The 22,060-nt window shown below is 43.8% G+C and overlaps 1 protein-coding gene across 2 annotated transcripts in view; it reads right to left on the reverse strand.

Moving 5' to 3' along the window:
* The window catches only part of ADA2 (adenosine deaminase 2), a 46,935-nt gene extending 26,568 nt beyond the window's left edge, over positions 1 to 20,367 (reverse strand). Inside the window, exons 1-2 of one of the 2 annotated variants that reach the window (XM_089671843.1) lie at positions 20,223 to 20,295; positions 17,193 to 17,266 (exon numbers count right to left, since the gene is read on the reverse strand). The gene's annotated coding sequence lies outside the window, so the exon portion shown is untranslated. Of the gene's footprint in view, positions 1 to 17,192; positions 17,267 to 20,222 lie in introns of both variants that reach the window. The other variant, XM_089671842.1, reaches the window with a different exon arrangement.
* Between the last annotated feature and the right edge of the window lie 1,693 nt (positions 20,368 to 22,060).

The raw sequence follows: 22,060 nt of genomic DNA on the forward strand, positions 1-22,060 counted from the left end.
TTGGAGAGCGGGAAGCAGCACAAGGAGCCAATCAGCTGTGCTGCATTGCTGTAAAGAAGCATTCTGATAGGACAAAAAACAGACTGACAGAGAGATGAGCTTATCAGTCTGCTGTCTCTCCTTCATTGTCCATTCGCAGGCTGGGGAAAGGAGCATGACTTCCTAACTACAGCAGATCAAAAAAAACAATTATGTTACCTGCTAGACAGGGTTTTGCTGTGTGGCAGAGTAGTGTTAATCTTATGACTGTATGGACAGTACTAAAAAAGAGCCAATAGCTGGTATAACTTTTGGGGGTAGCTGAGGTTATTCATTACATAGGTTACATTTCTGGGTTGGTAGTGCTGCACTGTGGTTGTGCTTCTTCTATTCCTTGCCTAATTTGCACCTAACAAGTAAATGACACAAGGCTAACATCCTGCGCGTGCTTGTGGTCCTTACTTACAAACAAATGTGTTATGTCTATCTAAAACTTTGGGGACACAAGGGCCCCCTTAATCAAGGGGCATATGGTCCTGAAATGTTGGATGGGCATAGGATGCTTATTTGTGAATAAAGACTGCAAATGTACCACAAATGCTGGTCTTTCTTCATTTGTGTTGTCTATGATGCCTCTAAAACAAACTAAGCAGAGCAATGTGTGCAGGGTGGTAATCTACTACAGCCTAACATGTAAGTAAGGCAGGCAGTGCAGCGAGCGTCCTACCTTGTCCAGCTGGGAGCCTTGAGTGTGATATCAGGGTTCACAGCGGCGAGACCTGCTGTCAGACCTGCTGGCTCAGCAAATACTCAGATTCAGTACGAGTGGGTGAGTTCTATGAAACGGAGATAGGAGCTGAAAAGTGCTACATATAGCACTGGTGTGTGTGTGTGTGTGTGTTTGTGTGTGTATATATTTTGCTAAGTAGTTAAATGTTTTGTATAGGAGGAAGAAGATGGAGCAGAAATCTTTTAAAAATGTAACTTCCTCTTTCTACACGCAATTACAGTTGTGTAACAATGTCCATAGCAGACAAGGCAGCTGCTATGGGGCCCTGGATAGGAGAGGAGCCCCATTAGGAGAACAAAAATGTGAAATTTCCAGTTTAGAAGAACCTCAGGATGGTTGATAGTAACAGATCCCCTGTGCAATGTATAGCATTTCTTGTCTGTCTAAGCAGTGTAGAGCTATTACGCTCTGAACTTCTGCTACAGACTGAAATCAACCCTTTATGCCTAATGCAGTCACAAATCTCAGAGTTTCTCCTCCAAGACAGATGAAGTTTGCAGTTCTACAAGAATGCTACAGTTTAAAGAAGTAAGATTATAAAGTGGATTTTAAAGCAATTGTATGCAATGTCATTATTACTTTTTTCATTTTATTAAATATTTTTGTGGTTGTTATTATTATTATTATTATTATTACAACCATGACTTTAATCCAAAGCAATGTTCCCTAGTAGTGCACTGACTACGCTGACAGCTCTCCTGCTGCCTGACCTTGTTTTAGGCATACTTTATGTTACGATCAATGACAAGTGCTGTCACAGTTAACACTGCCAGCTGCCACAGAGCAAGGTTGCCAAGGGGCCCCATTAAATTCTGCAGCAGAGGCAGCAGTAGATAAATTCACCAAACAGCCCTTGTGCAAGGCCAGTTATTGGGCCCCCAATGGTACTGTTGGCTAAGTAAAACACTTATTCACTGTGTATCGATTGACAGCTAGATAAATGTCTGGTTGTAGAATGAAACCCCTGAGATTGCTGTGTGCAACTCAAGATTTATAGTTTTTTATATTCTGAACGGAATGTAACATTAACCTGATTTCTGGCAGGATTAACAAGCATTTTTTTTCTCTTATTAAACAAACCATTTTTACCATGCTTACCAAAAGAATGCAAAAGAGTGAAGATCCTTTTTAGATTTACACACTTTAAATCTTGGATGCTAGGCAGATCTAAAAGATCCAAATGCAGCTCTGTGATTATTAACCCGTCTTTACATGTACATTTTAAATGCAAGCAGTGCCTGCATTTTACCTGGTGTCAGCCTCTTGCAGTCTTTGTACAGCAGGGCTGGAGTGTGAAAAGAAGAAGCATTACAAAAAGCACATCACTTTATGTGCTGACAAGAAGCATGCTGAAAAGAGGAGGGAGCAGAGAGATGACCTAATCACTATGCGGCTTCTCCTTTCACTGTCCAGTCACAGGCCATGGGCAGGACCAGGATGATCTAGCCTCAGTTGAAGTGGAATGAATGATGCTGGCCATCAGACTGAGGACATCTAGTGGCACAAAAAAATGACTCCGGAGGGAAAATCTTTTGATTGAAGGTAAATATTGTAGTGAAAGCTTGTGTTGCTGTTTTACATTGAATCAGGCAATTCATTTTATCTTGTTGTCTTTGGCTAGAGTTCTGCTTTAAAGTAAAAAAAAAGCATGATGGAAGGAATACAGGCATGAACATCCAGCTTTGCATGATTTGGCCCCTATTTCCAGGACACAGTACAATTTACTACAGACTGTTACTTCTGCATTAATACACAATTGCTGTGACAGCGAGTTTGGATTACATCATATGAAGTCATGGGATTGAGCCGCCATCACCCCCCCCCCCCCTTCAGGCTTAAGCTCTGTCTTTGCTTTCACGCTGACAGTACAAGGCAAACTTTTCATGACCCCGGTAAATAATGGTGACAGCAGGGGCTCATGGGATGCAAGTCCCAGAGTGATCCAGACAGAGTGGGGCACATTTATACTGCTGGAGATGCTCAGATATTTTATCCATAGAACTGGGACTGGTCTCATTTCTAGAGGATCTGAATGAGCATTTGTTTAGCCAGATCTGCACTGTTCAAATTTGAATTTGTACTCAGCAACCCAGCCAAGAAAAAAACAAGCAGCGTATTCCAAATAGAATGGCTAGCCTTCATCTCAAGTACACATTGGAGATGCTCCAGAGCTTAGTAAATGAGATAAATGAGGTTCGCTTTACAAAGAATACCCAATCACGCATTTTTACTTTCACATGATTGGATGATGAAAGTCAGCAGAGCTTCCCCTCATTTACTAAGCTCTGGAGCAACTGCACTTATAAAGTGTAGTCTATTTGCTTTTAGTAAATCAATCACTAGGCGAAGGTGCTGGGGTGAGCACACCAGTCTGTGGTTCTCGGCAACACAGGGTGACCAGAGGTACTGTAGGAGCAGTGTTGTCACTCTGTGATAGTATTTTATTCACAAATGGGTGAAGAGCTGCATATTGGCAGCCCAATCCTGCAGATTAAGCAAGGAGAGCTCGGCCCTTACAATGTAATTAGTGGAATGGAGCTGTTTGCTGTGGCTAGGTCAGCACTCCTGATACAGATGCACTGAGAGCTCAGCTCCACTGATTGCAAAGGGAGTTTAGCTCTTTCAGTGTGCTCCGCAGGACTGAGCTGTCAGTTTGACAACGTGGTCCTGATCAGTGCAAGAGAAGGCTGGGAGAGGTTGGAAGCCTTTCCTGCCTTTTCCTCTATCTAACATTGGCCTTTGTTTTGGCACTTCCTGTCATGGGGAGAAAATTGTCTCCTAATGGCCCTTGGTGCCCTTGGTATTGACAATAAGTGGCTGTGCTGACACATTGTGCAGGCATGGTCCACCATTGTCACTATCAGGAAGCTGATCCAGAGAATGAGGTAACATTTAACCTAAATCTACTGATTTTTTCCCCCACAAATTTCAGGTAAATGAAAAGTCTTGATTTTACTTCTTGCTATTATTTTGAGGCAAAAATCTGAAAACAAAAAAAATTACTTGATCCCTGACATAATCACTCCTGTCATGAAGGAACAATATTTGCCAAGTCATAAGGGGTTAAAGATTAATTGAAAACAAAGCCAGTCAGAGAGCTCACATGCCAACTCAGCAGGTAGGAAACATGTTCTTGTTAATAGTAATTTATGTGGATTGTTTCACTCCTTTTTCAAGATAAAGCTGCAGATTTTCCTGAAAGGTTTATGATGCGGAAGGCACCAGTTGTTGCTCAGGTTAATTAAAGAGCATTACAGAGCAGAGAAGATCTGACTTCTCCTGTGGATTTGGCAGCAGGTCAAAGAATTTCATTCATAAGCGGAAAGAGGAAATTTTGTAACATAAATTAACGTGGCAGGTGAGATTGGAAACAATATTTGGATAATAACCCTTTCTAGACTGCACATTAGAAAAGCAGGAGGGACCACAAAGAGTCTCATAGCTGCCAAAGACAGAACTAAAACTATAACGACATAACAGTATAAATGGTTTTGTGAAGTGTCCATAAATACAGAAAAAAACAGAGATTGAGAATTACAATCATCATACAGAATAAGATAAGTGTTGCTGGTGCCCAAGACTTATACTGAGTTTAATATGAAATACCCTGGATACCCTTCTACTTTGTGTTCTGGGTCCTTTACTGGTACCCTGGATTTGCTACTAAGTGCCCTAGGTCTTCTAACACGTGTCCCATGTCTTCTACTGGTGTCACAAGCCTTCTACTAGTACACTTTTATTAGTAAGTTTGTTCCTCTACTGGTGCCACAAGTCTTCTTCGGGTAGACTTCTACTGGTGACAGGAGACTTCTGCTGGAGTCCTGGGTCTTTTATCAGTTCTCCCGATCTCCTATGTATGTTCTGGGCTTTCTACTGAAGCACAAAATATTCTGCTGCTGGCCTTGACAGTTCCTGGGATTTTCTATTGATTGCCCTGGATCTTGGGTCCTTAAAGTGGTTATACACCCTTACATATAAATTTAGAATAAATGGCCCAAAAACATGCCACATCCCTATTTAAGTACCCACCTGGCTTAAATTATGTTATTAGTTTTAAATTCTTCCTGTGAATGCAGCATATGGTTTGGGTAATAGATTAATTTTGTATTTAGTTGACATTGGATTTAATTTATAGGCAAGATTCTCCCTTTCCCCTTTTGCTTTGTTTTTTTTTTTGGGGGGGGGGGGGGGTTTCATACTTCGAGAAATTAATATTATATTTAAAATTGTTGATGAGGGAAATAACTTTGATAAATTAATATTTATAGTCTGGAACAGTGTGACTATGTTTGTTAGTACTTTACAGAAAATATGATGTATTGTATGCGTTTGTTTGTAAAATTGAATAAATAATATGTAACAACACATTTATTATGCTCCACCAAATGGTTGTTTGTATATACACTGTGCTCTTTAGGCCCTCTAGGGGGAGTGCTATTGGACGCACCTGGTAATGGCGCCTGTGCCGGACTCCTGTTTCAGGACAGTAGAACACTGCTCGCTTTAGGATGTGAATACATCCTTGTCCATGGGCAGCGTGCTGCGCATGCGTGCCCCTTAGGCCACCGGGATAGAGTAGCATCATCTCCCTTGACCCACCCACTGGTGGTGCGCGCATGTGAACCTAGCGGTGACGTTCCGGTGGCCATCTTTGAATATCAGGACACCGGCTGGTGTCCACAGGTGGGCAATCACAGCAGCCATTATACATGGGGGCTGAGTTTTGGAGTTGGTTAGCCCCAATGGTTCAGTGATGACAGAGATATTGAGCACGACCAGGCATGAGTGGTAGGTTTTTTTTGTTTTCCTCTGCTTTTTTGTAGTGTTCTAGTATTTGCTAAGAGGCTCTTTTGAGCCCTTTTTGTGATTGCATTTGAGTATGTATTATGCCATATTTTAATGCTTGGCTGTTCACCAGAGTTGTTACCACTGCATCCCTTGGGAGGTACTGGGACATCCTTAACCCCTTCACGCCTAAGGGTAAAAAATTTAAATGTCTAAGCACAAATTTGCAACGTTGACATGTGTTAGTAAAACTGTACATATCATCACAACTACTTTGTACATCCAGGTGAATTATACCTTGTTTTTTTAGGACAATTTGGGTTTTCATTTGATGGTAAATGGTAATGGATATCTCCTGATTTTGTATTGTTATCAAAGGAAAACTGGACCAAAATAGTAACAAAATTTTTTTTCTTGAAAATTAAGCTGTATGTTTCTTGTTACTACCATAACCTACCATCAAAAAACAACCCAAAATACATTTTCCAGCTCTTGACGATCGCAGCGATACCATATACGTATGTGTATGTTATTTGTTGTTTGTACCCATAGTACAGCCCAGAAACAATAGTGCACATTTTGTTTTATTCTTTTTTTACCTAAAACACACTGACACTAACTGACACTGATACCAAATGTTTTTTTATTTTAATCCTGACCTTTGACCCTGACCTTTTGACCTTGAACTTTGGCCCAAACACTTACCATGCACTGAACTAGATCAAACCTTGATCTAGGTAGTTTTTCTTTATTTTTTCATTTAAATTTTTTTAATATTTATTTTTACAAACATTATTTTTCCCCCTCTATGCCAGGAGTTAGAGAGATAGAATGTATCTCTCTCCTCCATTCATAGAGAAAAAAAACACAAGGGGGCCGGGCTGTACAGTGACTGATCACTGTGATAGCCAATCAGAGGCTATCACAGCGATCACATGACCCGGAATTGGGAGTCCCGGGTCCTGATCGCTAAAACTTGATACCGCGGTACGCAAATACGCATATTTCCGTAAAAGACAAGTACGCAAATATGCGGCCCCACGGAAAAAAGCCCAGTTCTGTGAGGCCTCATATTTGTGTTACATATACGTCAATGGGTTAAGCAAACTAGGTAAAATTATCCGCCAGTACTAGGCGCAAAGAGATATGTAAGTAATTGTGGCATTTTTATATATATATATATATATATATATATATATATATATGTGTGTGAAGATACCTACGGGATAATTATGAGAGATATTTTCTATATATTATAGATAATATTGGCAAAATACTGTCTTTCCACTGAATTGATGAATATACTGTACGACCAATCCATTAGTTTGCATATATAAGTGACCTCTGACTGGCTGTAGTTGAATTGGGACTGCAGCCTACAAGTTTGCCCCTTTTTCTGGGCCTCCGACAGTCCTCTTTGTTCCCATCTCTGTTATGGGCTTTCTCAGGTAAAACCAAGTATAAGACCTATATACATGCAATGGAATATAATGTGTTGATAATTTGTAATTTTATACCTAGAGACATTCATCTCTAGCTCCTGATGAAGTAAATAAAATCCAAGAAACGCGTCGAGATTTAAAGAATCTACACAATACAGAATCTTGCAATTCATATTGTATTTGAGATGTAATGCAAATTGAATGTGGTTTTAGATATGAAGTTGATAAAAAGTTACATTTTAATTGATTTTTGTACAAATAAACTATATTTGTTTAAGAAAATTGTGTTGTTGTGCCTGCAAATCCCACCATGTCAAATCTTGTATCTAGTCTAAACCCTTGCATATACCTGGTGAAGTGACTGGCCTCAGGTGATACATAGAGATGAAACAAATCCTCCTTCATAAGTTGTACCTGTCTATTAGTCTATGCAGTCTTCTCTTTTCTTCATATGTTCAAAGTGCTGAATTTATAAAGCTTGCAGAGCTGTCAAAAAAGGAAACCAAAAGCTGAAGTTCCACTCTGCAGAGCTCAGTGAGGAGAGCTCTGAGAGCTGATTGGAGGGAAGCGCCACACTCCCCTCCACACAGCTCACATGAACACAGCTAAGGCTGTCAATCTGCTGGAGCTCTCTCCCCTGTCACCATTTTTCTCTTGATGTCAAGAAAGCTTGTCAGAAGTGATTCATGGTGATATCAGAGGAATGAAGCAGCAGACATAAATTACACTTAGTGCTATTATTTGAGACACGTACACACTATAGAGGGATATCCTTTGTTCATATTTCATGTCTGAGGTTTACAACCACTTTAATTGGAACACTGAGTTTTCTACTGAGTGCCACAGGTCTTATACAGTATTTACTTCCCTGGATCTTCTACTATGTGTCTTGGGTATTTTACTGGTGCCCTGTGTTGATTACTAGTGCACTGGGTTTTGTATTGAGTAACTAGGTTCTTCCATTGAGTATCTTGGAGTGACTTGGGTCTTTGACTGGGTGTCATGAGTCCTTTACTGATGCTCTAGGTCTTGTACTGAGTGTCCTGGGTCTTCTGCTGATGCCCTAGGTTTTCTATAGGTGCCCTTAGTTTCTGCTGGTATCCTGGGACTTCTACTGATATCTGAGGTTTTCTGAAGCTGCCCAGGACTTCTATTAAGTGCATTGGGTTTTGAATGTCCTGGATCTTCTACTGAGTGTCTTGGGTCCATTACTGGTGTCCTGGAGTTCTACTGAGTACCCCATATCTTCTACTGTTGTCCCTAATCTTGTACTGAGTGTCCTAGATTGACCACTATTGCACTTCTGTTGAATAACTTGGTTCTTCTACTGGTGCCTTGGGACTTCAATTTGTGTCCGAGGGCTTTTTCTCTAGCCCTGGGTCTTCTACTGGTGTCCTGGGATTTCTAAAAAATCCCAAGTTCTTCTGCTACTGCCCATGACTTCTACTGAATGCCTTGGGTCTTCTATTGAGTGCCGTGGATCTACTACTGTCTTGGGACTTTTAGGCCTCATTCACACCATACATGCAGAAAAACTGATGAAAACTGAGGTGCAGATTTCACTTGCAGAGACATCAGTTTACATCAGTTTTCATGCACACTCCAATGTGTTTTATACACGTTGCAGATTCCTGCACAGAAAAAAATCTGCATGTGATACTAGTGTTGTGGTGTGAACTGGGCACACAGAGAACAATTGATTTTGTTGTGCCCTTGCAGCACACGTGCAGAAAAACTGACATCTCTGTGAACGAGCCCTTATTATTAAGCTGAGTTCTCTATTGAGTGCCCCAGGTCTTTTAGTGAGCATTCTGAATCTTCTACTAGTGTCTTTTATTGGTGTCCTGGGTTTTCTACTGAGTGCCTTGGATTGGCAACTAGGGCACTGAGTCTTCTATTGAGTAACTTGATTCTTCTACTGTTGCCCTTAGTTTTTTTACTGGTGTCCTGGGTCTTCTGTCTTGGACATACCTGGGTCTTCTGATGGTGCTCTGGGTCTTCCACTGGTGTCCTGGGACTTCCACTGGTGTCCTCAGATCTATTGCTGATCTCCAGGATGCCACTGAGTGCCCTGGATCTTCTACTGAGTGCTTTGAGTCTTCTGCTGCATTCCCCTGATCTTCTACTGAGTGTGTTGGGTCCTGTACTGGTGCCCTGGGTCTGCTACTGAGTGCTGTGAGTCTTGTACCAGTGTACTTATTCTTCTGCTGGAGCCTTAGGTCTTCTGCTAGTGCCCTGAGTCTGCTGCTGGTACCCTGAGTCTTTTACTGGTGTTCTTAGTCTTCTACTGAAGCCTGAGGTCCTCTACTACCGTCCAAGACTTCTACTAAGCACACTGGGTCTTATATTGACTAGATCTTCTAATTAGTGTCTTAGGTTCTTTACTGGAACACTGAGCTTTCTACTGAGTTTCCTGGGACTTCCACTAAATGTCTTTGGCCCATTAGGCTTCATGCACACTGGACATGTGACCATCTCTCCTAGACATCTTTCCTCCTAGCATCAGCATTTCGGCAGAAAAAATGTTTGATGCTTTTAAATGTGTAAAGTGTTTGGGTGTTAATTTTTTTAAACATTTTTTAACACTCCGCTTGTCTAGCATTTTCTCTGCCAAAATGCTGCTCCTGGATGTGCTGGCAGTGGGCTTTTTTTCTGCCTCTAAACATCCCTTCTTCTAAACTCCTGTAAACTCCTACGTGTGGATGGACAAATGTAAACAGGTTGCCTACGTAAGTTAGATAGATGGTGGCTGGCCCAGGCAGGGGAAAAGGGTTAACTGTGGGGTGTGTGTAAGAGGGAAAGGCTGAGTACTGAGGGCTGCTGCTGGTGCTCATCTGTTGGAGACCGGAGATGCTGTGACACTAATCTGTGAAGGGGGACCACTGGTCCTGCGGTCCTCCAGAAGACACCAACTTAACAGAGAACTTCCACACGGTGGACTTGTACTAAGTAATGGACTCTCACCTTTGTAAGGTACGCCTGAGCAGCTACAACCTAGAATAGTTATACAGCGATGGGATGCTCTGAACTATGTTTTGTACATTCAGATGTCTTGAGTAAAGTTCTTTAAATTGATACCTGATCCTGGTCTGAAGTTACTCACAAAGGGGTGCATGAAGGTTAATCGCAATTAATTGGGTCTGTAAAACACATTGGGGTATGAAGCAAGTTCATTCCAAAGGGGTTACCTTGGAATCAATAGTGGGAGAGTAGTTGAGAGTAGTTGTGAGTAGTTGTCACAGGTAACCAAGGACTGGTGTAAGCCAGCCTCTTGTGAAACATGGTACCTGGGTAAGGTGAGGTGCCCTCTGATAGCATGGGGGTCATTGTTGTTGCTCCCTCTCCAGTGGTTGGTTTCCCACAGCAAGAAGGACCAAACCCGTATTATGGAAACCCTTGGCCTATGATCAAGTACCGGGGGATGCAGCAAAATGAGTTGGAAGCATGGCCTGTCCGGAGCCCAGGCTGAGACTGCCACATACTTCTCTGTTAGTGGATTTGCAGTGATGCGTGGCTTGAGGGACCTCTATTTCACTGAAGACCCTCAGTCTAGCAACATGGTATGGGAGGGAGAGTAGTTAAGTGTGAGCACGCATGAGGTCCACGCTATATGCTCACCAGGACACCATTCTGTCACTGGGAGTGGGGTGGCAGAGGTAAGCTGAACAGGTGGATAGTGCATAGGCTCGGCAATGTCCCTCCTTAATGGAACAGTTACAGCGAAGTGTGTAGTGACATGGGACACATCGCTTTTCAGAGGAACTCTGTACAACTGATTACTACACACCGTGCTGCTTTAAGATTGATTTCACCTGAACTTGGCCTCCGCCTAGTCCCGGCAACTGGTGAGTGTGTGTACATACACATACCTCCCAACTTTTTGAGATGGGAACAAGGGACACCTATTAGTAAATGTATGTGAACATAGGACACACCTTAATGACACCCCCCCAAAAAAGGTGAATTAATACAAAAAAAGATTAGTTAAACGCACCATGCTTTTTTTTGCCACTACTATTCTTTTATACTGGCTTTTGAAATTTACAAATTCTGCCATTTAGAAATTGTATGAAATGTTTAGCACTGTGAAACACTTTTTGATAGATAAGTATAGTGCATTTATATAAAACTATATAGATCAGACCAAAATGAAGGACAAATGAGAAGGAAAGAGGATCAGAGGGACTGTGTTCCAAATCAGGGACAGTCCCTTCGAAATCAGGGACAGTTGGGAGCAGGGGTGGACTGACCATTTGGAAACTCGGGCACTGCCCGAGGGCTCTGGGTCAGTAGGGGGCCCCATGAGATCCCCCTGGTACCTTTTTCATAGGCTTTTTTGAGTTTGGGCAAGGACACAGGAGCCCCATGATCCCCTATTGCCCGGGGGCCCCATGAGTTGTCAGTCCGCCCCTAATTGGGAGGTACGCACACAGAATACCCTATGTGCAGGGCAATTGAGTAGCCCAGGATCCCTATATGCTTACAGCCTGGAATATTCCTCAAGGATGCACCCTCTTCAAACCACCTACACACAGCCTAACATGCAGGGGCGTTTAGAGGCAACAAAAAAAAAAGATGAAAGCATGTAAAACAGGTGTTTTTGAGCTCAGGTGACCATGAGGCCTCACTGGTGCCCTGGACTTTCTACTGAGTGCTCTATGTTGACTACTAGTGGATGTTGTCTTCTATTGGGTACTTATTATTATTATTATTATACAGGATTTATATAGCGCCAACAGTTTGCTCAGTGCTTTACAATATAAAGGGAGACAATACAGCAACGATACAGTGCAATACAAGAGGGATAGGAGGGCATAGCTCCTTGGAGCTTACAATCTAAGAGGGAGGGGCTGCTGGTACAAAAGGTAGTAAGTGTGGGCGATGAGGATAGGACAGGAGGAATAGAAGATTCCGTTATTAGCTGAAGGCAGGATAGGCTTCCCTGAAGAGATAGGTTTTCAGAGATCACTTAATAGTGGGCAGAGTAGGCGATGATCAGATAAATTGGGTTAGAGGGTTCCAGAGAATGGGGGAGGCTCTGGAGAAGTCCTGGAGATGAGCATGGGAGGAGGAGACAAGGGAGCTAGAGAGCAGGAGGTCGTGGGAAGAGCGGAGAGGACGGTTTGGGTGATATTTGGAGACAAAATTGGTGATGTAATTTGGGGCAGAGTTATAAATCTCTTTAAATGTTATTGTTAATGTTTTGAATTTTATTTGTTGGGCAAAGGGAAGCCAGTGCCAGGGTAGTTCTATAGGTGCCCCTAGTCTTCTACAGGTGTCCTGGGTCCTCTGATGGTGCCCTGGGTCTTCTACTATTGCCCTGGGTTTTCTCCTGGTGTCCTAGGATGCTTTATGAAGCCTGAGATCATTTGCAGTTTCCCAGAATTCTAATGAGGGCGCTGGACCTCTTACCAAATGCCTAGGGTTCTTTACTAGCATTCTAATGTTTTCTACTGGGTGCCCATGTTTTCTACTTAGTGCCCTGGGTCTTCTATTGGTGTCCTGGGTCTTCTGCTGAAGCCTTGATCCAAGGTCTGAAGGTGCAGGAATTGGGGTAATTTGAGTTTTGAAGGTGCAGGAATTGGCCTTATTTGAAATCCCAAGGTGCAGAAATTGACTCTGATCTGAAGTGTGAAGGTGGAGGAATTGGGCTGATCTGGGATGTGAATGTGCTGGAAATGGAGTGATCTAAGGTGTGAAGGAGCAGTAATTGGCATGATGTGAGGGGTTAAGGTGCAAAGCTCAGTAATGATTTCCTACTATTATTCAAGTGGTTTGCAGCATTTACTTTATAAAGATTCCTTTTCATGATTGAGAGTGTGCTTTTTTACAACATGAAAGCAACATGACACATTCCACCCCATTCCAAGGAACAAAATTCAGATTGGGCACTGCTCAGCCATTCACAGCAAGCCTTGTATTTTATCAACAAATACAAGGCTTGCTCTAATTGACTGAGGCGGGCTGATAACATCACTATCTGCCCTCAAACATCAGTGTGATGATGAGAGGCCTTCAGCCACCCTTATTTGTTTCATATTTGTTTGCTGTCACAAGGATTTGCTGCCACCAGTAGAGTTCTGCCTAAAGGCGATTGCATATGTTAGGCAGTATATGGCATACTCCTGACCCCTGCATTATTTATGCTGTATTGTACAACATGCTGGTTGCTCAGCAGCCACTGTTAACCATTTTGCACTTTTTTTCCTGGGATTTCGGCTCCTACCCTGTAGTGCATATAAAAGGGTGGATAGCTGGGTACCCGGGATTGCGTTCCTTCTCTTCTCTTCTTTGCTGAAATGCTGTGACGCCGTGTTCTGAGCAAGGGGACTGCTGCATCCTGTAGGCTGCCCGAGGACACTGGTTGCTGGAAAATTGCCATCTGATGGACTCTTGCCAGCCATGGACTTACACTTCCTAAAGGTATGCCTGGGCAGCCAAAATAGTAGTTAGTTAGGGATGAATGCACTCAACTTATCCTTGTATTGTTTGGAAAGTTTTCAGTAAAGTTCGTTGAACTGTTTCCTAAGCTGGGTCTGAAATGACCTAAATGGGGTGCATGAAGGTTTCTGGCGTTTTAAAAGAACTTGGGCCTGTGAAGCACATATGGGGTATGAAGCAAGGCCACTACTTAAAGTGCTGATTCAGCAAGACGAGTGTAAGAGGAATGCAGTTGCTATGGGTAACCAAGTAATGATGTAAAGTGCACAGCAGTCTGTAGTGAAGCGTGATCCTTGGAGGGCCGAGGGTCCTTCAGTAGCGAGGGAGTTGGCGATCTGGCTTCCTCCTCAGTGGATGGTTTCCCAGAGCAACCGGACCCACAACTTACCCATAAGGTACGGAAGAGCTGAAGGAGTTAAGTGAGAACATACATGAAGTTTGCACTAGTGCTTTTGGGGGGACCCCATTATGTGACTGGAAGTGAGGTGGCAGAGGTGTGTTGAACAGGTGGATAGGGCACAGGCTCTGCGGTGTCCCTACCACATGTAACATGTTACAGAATGATGTACAGGGACACAGGTCAGAGGGCTTTACAGAGGAACTCTACATGACATTTCACTTCACACAGTGCATGGCTCATCTTACAGATGGGGTGCTGCCTTAAGATTCTTTTCACCTGAACGCAGCCCCTGCTTGGTCCCAGGCATTGGTGAGCATGCACACAGTGAAAGGGACCGTCCCACATACAGGGTGAGTGGCCCAGCCCACATGTCTCTCTATGTGTTGCAGGCGGATCAGCTTGTGGGAAAGACCGGCAGTGTGCTTGGGGACCGGCAACTTCCTGAACACATCACAGTTCCCTGCCTCAGTCATCCTCTCAAAAGCCCTCGGCCCTGATGTAAGCAGTGTGCTGGCTCTTGGCAAGAGTTATGTAAATATCAAAATGCCTTGATGGGTGAATGTTAGTCTAGAGGAGATTCCTAGGCAGGCTGAATTTACATGCAGATCGCCCTAAGCAACCCCAACATGTGATGCTCAATCCTCTTGATTGAAAGAGCTGAAATCCAATGAATGAAAGGGGTGAGCGGGGACAGTCAGACTGGGGAGGAAAGTGCCAAATAATGCTGGACATCCTCCAGCCAAAAAATGTGGTGAACTCTATCTAACTTGTTGCTTCTAATGCACACTGTGAGAAGCTAAGAGTGTTCAGTAAAATCAGATCAAGGAATTTCATTACAGGAGAGCAGCCTATACAAATGTGCAAGATTGAAGGAAAATCTGAAAAAGTGTAACGGATTATATGTCAAAATGAAAGAGGAAGTCTCCCCAAGGGAGTGGAGTTCCACTTAAATGAAAAATGTAATTTTACTATGTAAAGTAACTGCATATTAATCCAAAGAATTAGAATATACTGTATATATTTCATCTAAATATATTTCCACATTCCCACAAAGGGTATAACTGCACTATACAGTATGTGTGCCAATTACTTCTGAAAACCCGGATATTACCTTGTAAATATAGCAGTGGCCTTATCACTGTACTGAACATAGCATGCGCAGAGAGCAGAGCTGTGCAGGCCATACATGGGTCGAATTCCAAACAATTTTTTGTCCGAAAATCCAAAACGTCGTTCGCTCGGTATTCCAATGGTGCCATCAATGATTTTAAAAATCAGCCGACCAAGTCATAAAGTTCACCCCATATAACAGGCGAAACTTCTGTTCCTTCCAGGTCACGGCTCATGCGCTTATTCTTTTCGGAAAAACGATCGTACGATTTGACCATCATTGAGTCGAAAATCGGTTGTTTTTCACGAATTTTCCAACATGCCCGATCACTGAAAAGGGGAGGAACCATGAAAATTGTCCGGTGCCATTCACCCACTAACAGAGCGAAAATCAGTCGATTATTCTTAGGTCAGATTTTCAGACAAAAAATCGGTCGAATTTCGACCCATAAATGGCCAGCATAAGCTCCACTCACTACAGTCTGCCTGTAGAAGACTACAGGAGGGGCACAGATAAGACCAGTCACCCTGCACAAGGAGAGAGAGAGCATTGACCGGTCTTTAATATAGGAAGCGCTTGCATAGGGCAAAGTTTCACACTGGATTACTACACAGATCTGGAAAAAATACACAAAACACATCAACATTCAGTTAGGAATACTTGTGCATTTTGTATTGAGACAATATTTGCTTTTCCTGGACTTCAGAGTTTGGAGAGATTTTCTCTCATTTCCTGTTGTCACCAAGAAAGGAAGTGAAGGAAAAAATCCCCAGTAGACCTCATACAGTAAAAAAAGAAGAACACACAACATGACAGAGGTTCTAGCCATCTCTAGTCTGTCCGAATGTTTTGGCTTTAGAAATACTTGTATATTTAAAATACTATGAACCTAAAATAATATATTTAGATAGTAATTAGAGCGGACCTAAACTCACTTTTCCTTCAACGGTCCCCATCCCTCGCCGGCACTGGCATTTTCTTCTGTGTGCCATCCTCATTGGTCGGTGCGGGGTGATGTCACTCCGGAGCAGGGGCGGACTGACCATTTGGAAACTCGGGCACTGCCCGAGGGCCTGGGGTCAGTAGGGGGCCCCATGAAATGCCCCTGGTACCTTTTTCTTAGGCTTTTTTGAGTTTGGGCAAGCACACAGGGGCCCCATGATTCCCTATTGCCCGGGGGCCCCATCAGTTGTCAGTCCGCCTCTGCTCCGGAGTATGTGCACTAGTCATCCTGGGACATGCACAGCTACCTTTACATGCCAGGGAGCGCTGCGAGCATGCAGGTAGGTATTTTATTGTGTGTCTCTTCTGCAAGAAAGAACCTGCCTGTTCACAGGTAGTGTAAGTGGAATTTTAGTTCCACTCTAAGTATACACATCCTCTAGAGCAGTGTTTCTCAACTGGGGTTGAACCCTAAGGTTCTGTGGAAGTCCCCAGAGGGTCTGCCGCAAATCAACATTGTGGTGGATGTACAGTATGTTCACCCAATGTTGTTTTCCATGCGCACTGACAGTGAATACTGTCAGCGTGCATTGATACCTGATGCCTCTTCTGTTGTTTTGGCTCCTGTGAGCTCAGAGGGCAGCACCAGGAGGAGAGAAGAGAGAGGTAGCAAGCCCCTGAAGCAGGAGGTGGGTGGGATGATGTGTATGGGGTAAGATGCTTTGTATGGCAACACTGAATCCATACTGGAGGAGGTGACATCAGGTGTATGGCAGCATTGGATGCAGACTGCGGAGAGGGGGAGCAAAGACTAGGAGCATGTGGCTGAAACAGGAGGTGACATCAGGTGTGTGGCAGCACTGAATGCAGACTGCGGAGAGAGGGAGCAAAGACTAGGAGCATGTGGCTGAAACAGGAGGTGACAGGTGTGTGGCAACGCTGAATCCATACTGCAGAGAGAGGGAGAAGACTAGGAGCATGTGGCTGAAACAGGAGGTGACATCAGGTGTGTGGCAGCATTGGATGCAGACTGCGGAGAGCAGGAACACGTGGCTGGATTAGACTGAATGTAGCAGGTGAGATGATATTAGCTATATGTTATGCTGTAGCATAAAATAATTCTGATCTCACCTCCTGCTACATTCAGTCTGATTCAGACATGTGGCCCTGTCCTCTCTGCTCCCCCTCTCCGCAGTCTGCATTTAGCACTGCCATACACAAGATGTCACCCCCTGTTTCAGCCACATGCTCCCACTCTCTGTTCCGCCTCTGCGCACTCTGCATCCATACACAGCATCTTACCTCCTGCTTCAGTGACATGCTCCTGCTCTCTCCATTCCTCCCGGCGCCGCCCTCTGAGTTCAAAGGAGCTGCGACTACAAAGGAGGCATCAGCTATCAATGTGCACTGACAGTACTCACAATGAAAACAACTTTGGGCAGATACAAGTCCTCAACAATGCTCATTTATGGTGGAACCCCTAGGGATTTCTTGCAGAACCCTAGAGTTCCGCGGAACCCAGGCTGAGAAACCCTGACTTAATACAATCACTATAATAATTGTTGCTCTAGACCAGGCATGTCCAAAGTCTGGCCCGCGGGCCATTTACGGCCCGGGGGTCGGTTTAATACGGCCCTCCAACAGCCCTCCTTGCTCTGTGTAATGTGGCCCTCCCACGGCCCTCCCTTCTATGGCAGACAGTCTTCTGCTTGAGAGCAGAGGGTAGTGCGCATGCCTGACTGCGGCGCGTTCTCCCTGGTCTGTGTAAATGCGGCTGTCGCACGGCCCTCCCTTCTGTGGCAGACAGTCTTCTGCTTGAGAGCAGTGCGCATGCGTGACTGCGCCGCGCTGGGAGCGACAGAGGGCGGTGACGTCAGGGCTGGGCTTCCAGCGTGAAGTGTGTTTCTCTTCCCCTCCCGGCTGCCGAGCAGAGACTTCAGCTCCAACTACCTTTTTCACCCTTCACATTAGTGCAGGTAAGTTTTTTTAAAATTTATTTTCAATGCATTGTGAAAACTCAGCTGTCAGTTGATCTTAATGTTATGAAATGCAAAGTATGTCGTTTGCAATTAACTTGGCATAAAATAATTTATTTGCATTTAATTGTAATGGTTCAAAGAATGTTCGGAAAAATGTTCGGCCCTCCACCATGTTCACTTCATCCAATCTGGCCCTCTTTGAAAAAAGTTTGGACACCCCTGCTCTAGACTGTTAGCTGCTGGCAGGGAGCTCTCTCCTATTATTTCTTATAATTGCTATATGTTATATATTATATATGTTATACATTTATTTGTACTTGGAGGTGTTCTGTTTTTCGTACACCACCACTGAAAATGTTGGGACTATATACGTATTAATAAAATTAAAACTACTACTACTGCTACTAATAATATCAATAGGCACAGCCAAGTTTGCTCATCATAGAAGTAGGCTCTTTTCCCTGTTTCGTGCTGTACAGTGGCTGTGCTTTACTACTTCTCTCCCCAAATGATGTTCCCCCACTCTGCCTATTCTGGTATAATTGGCTTTGTGATGAATCCTCAGTACTCATTTACTCATCTGTGCGGGTGGTGCTACTACGGTACCTGCACAAATACCGGCAGCCGCACCACCCACACAGAGGAATGCAGGCCCCGCAGGCAGGTGCCATTCATTTTAATGGCACGTCGCCCGCACTGGAAATCGCAGCTGTACTGGGAAAAGGCTGCGATTTCCCAAGTAGTGCAGGGACTTCTTCCCTGTGTGTCCCAGGGCACAGGACTCCATTCAAATGAATGGGCTCTTGTGCCTGCACAAATTGCTGTCCACACGTCTGCACATATGTGCACCAGGGATTAGGGTTGATGATAAATGCTCTCACTTGATACACACAGAGGAAGAATTTACTAACACACATATGATATACAGAAGTTAAAATATGGAACAGAAAACATGAAACAATGTCACCAACAGTATCAAAAAAGGAAAATGTTACAATAATTACTCACAGAAAGTCCCCCCTAGGCTGGCATGTGTAATCTGAGTTCACGCCTCACTACCACTGCAAGTGTTGCACTGAAGTGCTGCTAAGTGCTGGCATGGGTGGCAGCACCTCTTGCCAGGTGAAAGGTGAGGGTGGGTTTGGCTGCAGAGGCTAGCAGTTCTATTGCAGTAGCAGAAAACGGAGGATGAGAGAGAAAGCAAGAAAGAGAGGAAGAGGATCAGCAAGACAGAGATGTAGAGGGACAGTAAAAAAAAAGGGGTAGAGGGTCAGCAAGACAGAGGTGTAGAAGGACAGCAAGACAGAGTGGTAGAGGGACAGCAAGACAGAGTGGTAGAGGGACAGCAAGACAGAGTGGTAGAGGGACAGCAAGACAGAGGTGTAGAGGGACAGCAAGACAGAGGTGTAGAGGGACAGCAAGACAGAGTGGTAGAGGGACAGCAAGACAGAGGTGTAGAGGGACAGCAAGACAGAGGTGTAGAGGGACAGCAAGACAGAGGTGTAGAGGGACAGCAAGACAGAATGGTAGAGGGACAGCAAGACAGAATGGTAGAGGGACAGCAAGACAGAGTGGTAGAGGGACAGCAAGACAGAGTGGTAGAGGGACAGCAAGACAGAGGTGTAGAGGGACAGCAAGACAGAGTGGTAGAGGGACAGCAAGACAGAGGTGTAGAGGGACAGCAAGACAGAATGGTAGAGGGACAGCAAGACAGAGGTGTAGAGGGACAGCAAGACAGAATGGTAGAGGGACAGCAAGACAGAGTGGTAGAGGGACAGCAAGACAGAGTGGTAGAGGGACAGCAAGACAGAGTGGTAGAGGGAGAGCAAAACAGAGGTGTAGAGGGACAGCAAAACAGAGGTGTAGAAGGACAGCAAAGAAGAGGGGTAGAGGGACAGCAAAGAAGAGGGGTAGAGGGACAGCAAAACAGAGATGTAGAGGGTCAGTAAAAAAAGAGAGGTAGAGTGTCAGCAAGAATGAGATGTAGAGTGTCAGCAAGACACAGAGGTAAAAGGTTAGCAAGACAGAGAGGTAAAAGGTTAGCAAGACAGAGAGGTAGAGGGACAGCAAAACAGAGGTGTAGAGGGACAGAAAAGAAGAGGAGTAGAGGGACAGTTAGACAGAGATGTAGAAGGACAGCAAAACAAAGATGTAGAGGGTCAGTAAAAAAGAGAAGTAGAAGGTCAGCAAGACAGAGATGTAGAGGGACAGCAAGACACAGAGGTAAAAGGTTAGCAAGACAGAGAGGTAGTAGGTCAGCAAAACAGGGGTGTAGCGGGCAAGCAAAAAAGAGAGTTAGAGAGTCAGCAAGAAAGAGAGTTATAGGGTCAGTGAAGAAAAGAGACATACAGACCTGATCTGTTATTGTTCTGCACTTGGATCCTTCAGCTGACAGAAGCCTCTGACTCCCTTCATACAACACAACAACTGCCATCTGGAGCCTCCCTCCTCCTCCAAAGGCCATCGTCACAAGAGTCCTAAACCAATGGCGAGAGAAGCAGGCTACTCCCACAAGCTGTCCCTGGACTGAGTTGCTTGTCAGGGACACAGAATGACACAGTGGGGAGTTCAGCAAAGCTCACAAACAGTCCAGTGCATCAGACTGCCTGCCTGCAGGTGGGGCGTAGAGATGCCAAAACAAGAAAAAGGAACTAACTAGCCAAGAGTACAACATAAACACATTATGAGGGAAAGAACTTTAACAAGTTCACTGCTTGAGGACACACAAGGCTCCCATGACTACTTTATCTGCACCACTGAGCTTCATACACTTACAGTATAATAATAATAGGGTGTCTTTGTGGTAGGACATTAGAGTGTAAGCTCCTCTGGTGCAGTGACTGTTCTCCATACAACACTGCAGGCCAGACCTACATAAATGTATAATAATAATAGTGTGTGTCTGTGGTGGAGCATTAGAGTGTAAGCTCCTCTGGAACAGAGACAGATGTGACCAGCTCAGTGTTCTATGTACAGCACAGCAGCATATGTCAGAGATGTATAAATGTATTCTAATAATAGTGTATAACTGTGGTGGGGTCATTAGAATGTAAGCTCCTCTAGTACAGAAAACACTGTGAATGGTTAAGTCTACTCTGTACAGCACTGTGGAGTATGTCAGAGCTATATAAATGTAAAATATTAACATTGTGTGATAGCAGTGAGCACATTTGAGTGTAAGCTCTTCTGGTGCAGAGACTGATGTGAATGGCTCAATGTTCTCTGTACTGCAGGACGGAATATGCAGAGCTATCCAAATAAGTGAAATCAGATAAGATATTATTAAATCATAAGATATGAAATGAGTTAAAGTAGAACTATAGGCAAAACTTTCTTTTCATTTTGGATAGAGTAATGGAATTTTCCCCGTGTCAGTTTATTTTTTGCCATCTGTGTCCTATTGAGGAAATTTACCTTCACTTCATGTCACACAGCCAAAACAGGAAGTGAGAAAATCTCTGCAAATTAAGGGAATTCTTTGGGGAACTCCAGGACAACAGAACTAATGTCCCCATTTGAAAAAAACCCCTCTAATACTTTTCTAGGGACAAACCAAAAATTGGGGTTTCTTTTACTTTCGATGACTGTAAACAGGGCGAAGAGAGAGGATGAATCTCTCTAACAGGGGCACAGATAGCAATAAAAACTGATAGGTATTCTAATACATGTCCAATTTTTTTGTTAAGTTTTGCTTTTAGTTATACTTTAACAATATGATATAAATGTCTTTTATTTGTTTTGGTTGGCATACACAGTAACCCTAAAACTGGAAACCATCAGCATTGTAAATGGCATTCTGTTCTATAAGTATAATTCTGTTCCATCCCTCCTGTTGAAGTATCCATTCCTTGAAATGCTTACATTTTGCTCAACTGAAAGTGTAAGTATAGGCAAAAAAAATGATTTAATTTTTAGATAAAGGGTACATAGGTTTCTTTAAATTTTAAATAGAGGATACATAGATTTTATATATTCTGCTGTCTGTTTCCTGTTTGTAAACAGGTTGGAATTAACTAGATAGTTGCTGCCCTGGACAGGAGGGTTGTTGTTAATGCCTTTCCGGCTCTTTGGCTTTTGTGGCGGGATCCTTGGGTCCGACCTATTGCACCTTTGCATATAAAAGGGGACAGTAGGCCAAGTCCAGGAGCCGTTGGGAGTGATCGCCTGGCCTTGCTTCTTCTGTTTTATGCA

This window comes from Staurois parvus, unplaced genomic scaffold (assembly GCF_062004578.1).
Source record: "Staurois parvus isolate SC_StPar_1 unplaced genomic scaffold, SC_StPar_1.0 ptg000114l, whole genome shotgun sequence".
Taxonomy (NCBI): Eukaryota; Metazoa; Chordata; class Amphibia; order Anura; family Ranidae; genus Staurois; species Staurois parvus.